At 32.7% G+C, this 5,379-nt stretch overlaps 1 non-coding gene across 1 annotated transcript; it reads left to right on the top strand.

The window, feature by feature from the left end:
• Positions 1-518: 518 nt before the first annotated feature.
• On the top strand, positions 519-591 carry TRNAA-AGC (transfer RNA alanine (anticodon AGC)). Its single transcript has one exon. It is a non-coding gene; the product is annotated as a tRNA-Ala (tRNA).
• The last annotated feature ends 4,788 nt before the right edge of the window (positions 592-5,379 follow it).

Below are 5,379 nucleotides of genomic sequence, written 5' to 3' on the forward strand. Positions count from 1 at the left end.
GGACACCGTTGCTTCATATCTTGCTTTTGGTGTGTCCACCTTGACTCTTTTGATATAAGATACCTAATGGTATGAGATATCCTGCGAGATTAAGAGAGAGCTTAGTGAGAGTGTTTGGTGTATTTAGCACAATGGACTAATCATCTTATGATCATGGAATGGGAGAACAAGCAAAATTTGAGGGGGAAAATTTTGCCTTGCTTGTGTGTGTGTGTGTGTTTTGGGGGGCACAAAACTAAACTTTTTTTGGCATTTTTATCATGTGAGCTTGTCTTAAAAATCATTAAAACAACCTTAAAGAGAAGGATTTTTTTTTTTTCACTCTCTGGTCGACTCGACTCTGTAGAACGTTGGCCCAACTGTGGTCGCGACCTGCTGGCAACGACGACATGGAGCAGCCAATGAGCTACTGTTGTTACTGCTGAGCTGAGTTGTCGGCAACCAATCAACGAGAGAAGGGCGATGAGCGCCTTAGAGCTTTGGGTTGATATTTTGTTTGGAAGACCATTATTTTCAACGGGGATGTAGCTCAGATGGTAGAGCGCTCGCTTAGCATGCGAGAGGTACGGGGATCGATACCCCGCATCTCCATTTTAAAAAGGTTTCTAATGACTTTATCCTGGTTAAGCAATTCAAGTGATGTTGCTTAAGTGAAATCAATTATCCTTCCTCAACCACTACTACTGTTGCATTTTGTGAATGTTGATGCTAAAGTTAACTGAATTTTGTGACTGTTGGATTTCATGAATGTTGCTAAAGTTAGAAAGTTCAAGTTAGCTACACCATCTGGTATGTCAAAAGTGATGCTTTTTTTAAGTGTTAAAAGTGTTGAATTTCATGAATGTTGCTAAAGTTAGAAAGTTAAAGTAGAACACTAGCTACACCATTGTATTTCTCTTTTAATATTTTTAAATACCTTTTAAAATAGAACATATACTATATTGCAAGAATAATCAAACCAAGGTCATATGGCTCCTATTATTATAGGTCCTTGTCAATATCGTGATGTTTATTTTTTTATATTCTTTTAAAAGAACAAGGATTGTTAGGGTACTTACTCCTTTGCCAATTAGTTCACAACATAGTGTCACAAGCCACTCAAATTATACTCTCATGTTGATGTCACTCCGTCAAGATCCTCTTTGCATTGGGTATGGAATAATGTACAAGGATGGAGAGGCTATGTGTGGGCGCACTCTACATACATTACCTTGGTTTGCTAACTCATGTAAATGAAGACAAAGAAGAAAACACTCTCACATAAGAAGGTTAGCAATTTCCTCTCTCAATCCCTAGCGCACTACCACACTACTTGAGCTTGAAAGTAGCACACACACAAGAACTCACAAGAGAAGATTAGAGAGAAGAAGAGAACTCAAGTTGCAAAATGGAAAATGTACTCAAACTTGACTTATATACATGACTCTCAGAATTGACTTATATAGCCACCCATGAATAGGTATCCATCCAAGGTTCCCATTCGATTAAAAGACTTCTACACTATGTACACTCCATTTTTGACTCATAAATTTAGAAAGTATTCATCCAAGGTTCCCATTCCACTAAAAGACTTCTACACTATGTACACTCTATTTCTGGCTCATAAATTTAGAAAGTAGAGTCCATATTCCCATTATACATTTGACAGTAAGTACATCTAAAAATAAAATAAAAAATGTTTACACATTTTGCACTTTACAAAATGAAAGGCCAAAATATAAATTAAAGCCAAAAACATAGATATGTTAACCTATGCATTAACATTTCCCCCTTCCTAATCTCAATCTTATCTTTAGGGTTCATAGTAAAAGATGCATCCAATTCTCAAAGTACTTAGGCTCTAACTTAACATGGTCATCTTTTAGGGTGTGTTGGCATGTTCAAAGCATGCTCACAAAAGCCAATCTGGTTGTTGTGTCAAATTCTTTCTACAAGGATTCCTTTTCTCGTTGGATGGGTTTTCTAATTCTAGAGTTTCACCTTCAAGGTTTTTCTTTCTAGACTACATATGATTAACATCCTAGTCATGGACTAATATGGTCTTTTACATATATGATTGCCTAAAATCACATTCATATATTTGTGGTTGATGGCCAAAGTTCATTATCAAAAAACCATGTCAAAAATGCAATACTAAATGTAAGATTCCTCCCCAGCCTCTCAAAATGTCCAGCGTCTTCTCCTATAATCAATCCCCTCTTCAGAAATATAAAAGATCTTGTTTCTAATTGTTTTAACCTAGAGAGAGAAAATATTCTAGAGAGAGAATATTCAGAATTTGAATATTTTTAGATAGAAAAATATCTCATCTTATTAAAATGAATTCCCCTGAAACAGAAATTCAAAAAGAATTTTCCAATGTGCAATTGAAATTAATTGGAAATAGGTATAAAGGACCTTAGCCTAAGGGTCTAGATTTTCAGAAATTTTTGGATTATGGTCCAATTAAGGTTCCTTTGGGCCAATAAGATCAATCCATGTGTGGGGAGGAGATAAATCCAATTTTGTAAAAGAAGATACCCAAAAATGAGTAAATGCTCACATAAGATGAAGAGTTGACTATGTACAAGGTTTATTAGTAAGAAACTATGAGTAATATCAAAAAAATGAGATAATTTGGGTACCCAAAAATGAGTAAATGCTCACATAAGATGAAGAGTTGACTATGTACAAGGTTTATTAGTAAGAAACTATGAGTAATATCAAAAATACGAGATATTTTGGGTATCCAAAAATGAGTAAATGCTCACATAAGATGAAGAGTTGAAAATGCTCACATAAGATGAAGAGTTGAAAATGTACAAGGTTTATAGTAAAAAAACTATGAGCAATATTAAAAATACGAGATATTTTGGGTATAATGATTCCATTTTGACACATATGTAAGGAAGGGGAGTCCATTAAAGGAGGTGCATATTTCACATGCTTGAATGAGTTTTAAACTCATAAATAATATGATATTTTATCTCTCCTCACTCCTAATTCAAGTCTAGTTCCAAAAAGTTAGCTTAACTGACCTAAAAATGGTCAAAAATTGACCAAACTGAGTTGAAAAATTCTAGAATCAGTTTGTTTGGTTAGGAGCTCACTTTTTCCTATAAATAGAGGCCTTCCCCTTTGTTGAAACTCAACAATGTTTAATGTATTGTTACTCTACTCCACCCAAGCCAAGAACTATGAATTTATTAATAATTCATTAGTTTTTGACATCTCCCTCTTCCTAAGATTGGTTGGCCACTCTTGTTCAAACAAGAGTTGAACCCTCAAACCATCAAGCCAAAAGAAAGCTTTCAAAGTCATTAGTAAGTTGGTGATTCTTCTTTTTGCAATTATTCTATGGTTTTATGGCTTCAAATGGTTTTTATGCTTTATGTCTTCTCTAAAAATGTTATGCCTCATTACAAAAAGGCATTCCCCTCTCTTCTCTAACAAAACCAACCATTCTCTATCCTAGGTGAATGGTTAATTGATTAATGTCAAGTTTTTATAATTGAATTTCATGCATAGAGGTATGCATAAAAGATGATTATTTTATTATAAAAGTGTTACTTTTAGCATAATTGAATTTTATGCATAGAGGTAAGCATAAAAGATGATTATTTTATTATAAAAGTGTTACTTTTAGCATAATTGAATTTCATGCATAGAGGTATGCATAAAAGATGATTATTTTATTATAAAAGTGTTACTTTTAGCATGCATGGAGGTATGCATAAAAGATGATTATTTTATTATAAAAGTGTTACTTTTAGCATAATTGAATTTCATGCATAGAGTTATGCATAAAAGATGATTATTTTATTATAAAAGTATTACTTTTAGCATAATTGAATTTCATGCATAGAGGTAAGCATAAAAGATGATTATTTTATTATAAAAGCGTTACTTTTAGCATAATTGAATTTCATGCATAGAGGTATGTATAAAAGATGACTATTTTATTGTAAAAGTGTTACTTTTAGCATAATTAAATTTCATGCATAGAGGTATGCATCAAAGATGAGTATTTTATTGTAAAAGTGTTACTTTTAGCGTAATTGAATTTCATGCATAGAGGTATGCATAAAAGATTATTATTTTATTATAAAAGCGTTACTTTTAGCATAATTAAATTTCATGCATAGAGGTATGCATAAAAGATGAGTATTTTATTGTAAAGGTGTTACTTTTAGCATAATTGAATTTCATGCATAGAGGTATGCATAAAAGATAAGTATTTTATTGTAAAAGTGTTACTTTTAGCATAATTAAATTTCATGCATAGAGGTATGCATAAAAGATGATTATTTTATTATAAAAGTATTACTTTTAGCATAATTAAATTTCATGCATAAAGGTATGCATAAAAGATGAATATTTTATTCTAAAAGTGTAATTCCTACTAAATTGAATTTATGCATAAGAAGATGCATAAAAGATTGATTTTAATTCAAAAGTGTCATTCTCATCTAAATTGAATTTATGCATAGGAAGATGCATAAAAGAATGAATTTTAAATTCAAAGTGTCATTCTCATTTAAAATGAATTTATGCATAGGAAGATGCATAAAAGATTGATTTTTATTTCGAAAGTGTTAGTCTCCTTAAACGAAATTTATGCATAAATAGATGCGTAAAGAAATCTTATATCAAATATAAGAATTCTCTTGTATTCTATAAATAGATATGAGAAATGATAGGATATGATAAAATGCATATGAGATGTGAGAGGATGTGATAAGATGTATATGGGATGAGGTAAGAAGTGTATGTGATGGGATAAGATGTATATGGGTTGTGATAGGGCGAGAATGAGGATGTGGATGTATGGATGTGAATGTGGATGTGGATGTGGCTGTATGGATGTGAATGTGAATGTGTATGTATGGAAGTATGCATATACATGTGGATGTATGAATGTGGATGTGGATGTATGGATGTGAATGTGGATGTGGATGTGGATGTATGGATGTGAATGTGGATGTGTATGTATGGATGTATGCATGTAGATGTGGATGTATGAATGTGGATGTGGATGTATAGATGTGAATGTGGATGTGGATGTGGATGTATGGATGTGAATGTGGATGTGGATGTGGCTGTATGGATGTGAATGTGGATGTGTATGTATGGAAGTATGCATATACATGTGGATGTATGAATGTGGATGTGGATGTATGGATGTGAATGTGGATGTGGATGTGGATGTATGGATGTAAATGTGGATGTGTATGTATGGATGTATGCATGTAGATGCGGATGTATGAATGTGGATGTGGATGTATATGGATGTGAATGTGGATATGGATGTGGATGTATGGATGTGAATATGGATGTTTATGTATGGATGTATGCATGTAGATGTGGATATATGAATGTGGATGTGGATGTATGGATGTA

Source organism: Cibotium barometz, chromosome 56, assembly GCF_041138505.1.
Source record: "Cibotium barometz isolate CiBa-2024 chromosome 56, ASM4113850v1, whole genome shotgun sequence".
Lineage (NCBI taxonomy): Eukaryota > Viridiplantae > Streptophyta > Polypodiopsida > Cyatheales > Cibotiaceae > Cibotium > Cibotium barometz.